Source organism: Phyllostomus hastatus, unplaced genomic scaffold, assembly GCF_019186645.2.
Source record: "Phyllostomus hastatus isolate PE091 unplaced genomic scaffold, TTU_PhHast_1.1 phas_contig_2, whole genome shotgun sequence".
Lineage (NCBI taxonomy): Eukaryota > Metazoa > Chordata > Mammalia > Chiroptera > Phyllostomidae > Phyllostomus > Phyllostomus hastatus.
In genome coordinates this window covers 4,322,176-4,324,581 of record NW_025333718.1, presented here as the reverse complement: position 1 = coordinate 4,324,581, position 2,406 = coordinate 4,322,176, and the positions used below count along the sequence as shown (strand labels likewise).

Below are 2,406 nucleotides of genomic sequence, written 5' to 3'. Positions count from 1 at the left end.
GTATGGGGCCATAAGTGTAAGTGCATGCTGTGCCTCAGTCCAGACAGAGTAAAGGGAAAGAAACTAGATTTAAAAACCTAAGAGAAGTCTGTTTTTTTTCTGGGGTACCTAGATACCTTTTCCACTAATAACATGACCCACTATCTTTCAGGCATAAAAATCAAGTCTCACAAAGTAGAAGACTATTGGATGTGAAGACAGAATGAGACCAGACTAGTTCTCTTCATATTCCCTGAGCTGGAAGAGATGCAGAAATCCTCTTATCTATAGCTAAAGCTGAAATATTAGGAGAATAAAATTAGGAGAATATTATGCTTCTAATCCCTGACCCCATTTTTCACTTTGGGTTTTGTTTTTAGTTGACCTTGGAAATCTAATACAAGATCAGAAATTCATGCAACCACCAGCAATGTAATTTAAATGTAATTTACTTATGATTTTGATTATTATTATTTTATTATTATAGATCATACACTACCAAGATAAGTTTAAGTCAATAAAATGGTTATTTATATGAGCTCCCCAATTAACCTTATGATGTCTCTTCAATATTTAGAATAACTATGAGACACTCTGCTTGACATGGGAAATTTATTTGCTGTCAGTGATGAAAGGAAGTTTTTTTGTTGTTTTTGTTTATTATTATTTTTTTAAAGATGATGAATTTTAATCACAGACAACAGCCACAATGGAGGGAAGTTGCTTTTTCACTGGATTTTGGTGACTGCTTCATGGATGGAGGTGGCCATGTAATCTACATTTTTGCTGGTTATGCCGCACATGTTGATCCAACCACTTGGCAGCAGATAGATGTGCTTTTCACTGACCAGATATTCAACCTACTTGGGGTTCAACCCTGTGAAGCTGAGCATTCCAATTCGATCAGTGATGTGGTTCCAGGTTCCAAGGGTCTTGAGAGCTTCTAATCGTGCCTTGAGTTCAGATCTCATGGTCAGAATCCGGTCAGCCATTGTCTTTACATTACCGGTCCATTCCTTAAAGAGCACAGGGTCAGACAGGGTAGTGGCCACAATCCGCGCTCCCTGAGCAGGTGGATTGGACCAAGTAATTCACACAATCTTCTCCATCTGGGAAAAGACCCGCTGGACACTATCAGGTTCTTTTGCAACCACGGTCAGATTCCCCACACGCACATTGTAGAGCCCAAAGTTCTTGGAGAAGGACTGGGCATAGAAGAGCTCGAATCCTTCAGACAGAAAATAGCGAATGGCCCAGGCGTCTTTCTCTAGGTCTCCAGACACGAAGCCCTGATAGGTGGAGTCAAAGAAGGCAAACAGAAACCGGAGCTTCATGACAGAGACGATCTGCTTCCACTGCTCTGGGGTTGGGTCTTTGCCAGTCGGGTTGTATGCACAGGCATGGAGGACAAAGATGGAAAACTCAGGAGCGTTCTCCAGATCATTGAGGAAACCCTGGAGGTCAAGTCCTCTCTTCTTTGCATCCCAGTAGTGGTAAGACCGAATATCTTTAAATCCAGCAGCAGTAAACACAGCATTATGATTCTCCCAGGTTGGTGAGGATACGTAGACAGGTGTGTCCTTGTTGTTTGTTCCATTGTACCGTCGTGATAAGAAATTGGCTCTAATTCGAATTGCACCTGTTCCCCCCAAACACTGCACACCTCCCACCCACTTCTCCTGGAGAGCTGGGCTGTCCTCCCCAAAGGCAAGAGGCGGGAAGCGAGTGTCTGGAACTCCGGTAGGCTCAGGATCGGCAGATACTCATGGTTTAGGCTACTGTTGTTAGCTATCTTCTGTTCCACCTTCCTCACGACAGGCAAAACCCAGGGCTGGGAGTCATCTGTGTGATAAGCTCCAACTTCCAGGTTGACCTTGCGGGGGTCCGGATCCTCTCGGAAGTCAGCAGTGAGCTTAAAAACAAGGACAGGCTGAGCTTGAGGAACCTCTGCAAACACTGACGGAGGCTCCATGGCAAGAGAGCTGGAGTCAGCCAGGAGTTCCCTCCGTGATTCTTAAGCCACTCGGTTCAGTCTAGAGGCCAAAAGGAAGTTTTTAAATGATCAAATTTTATGCAGTGGATTTATAGTTAATATACAGCAGATTTTATGTGTACCCATTCTATGCCCATTAAGGTCTATTTTTCCTATTATATACTTCTTGCATGCATGATATTTTTTCCTTCTCTTCTTATATAATACTAGCCAAATAAGTGTATGAAGACAACTAGATACATCTATACATTTATGAAAAATATCTTTGTGATATGAGTTTGGACAAGATAGTTCAGGGGAGGGTGAAGTTGAATATGCACCAAACACGGAAGTTGAGAGATTCAATGAAACTAAGTGATCTCTTGTTCTATCATTGTAGGGAATGGGGCCTCCTAAATACAACTAACTTCCTCTTCACCCCAGCAGGAAGGGAT

At 42.7% G+C, this 2,406-nt stretch overlaps 1 pseudogene; it reads right to left on the bottom strand.

Moving 5' to 3' along the window:
* Nucleotides 1-707: 707 nt before the first annotated feature.
* Nucleotides 708-1,951, bottom strand: LOC123816325 (annotated as a pseudogene).
* Nucleotides 1,952-2,406: the final 455 nt, after the last annotated feature.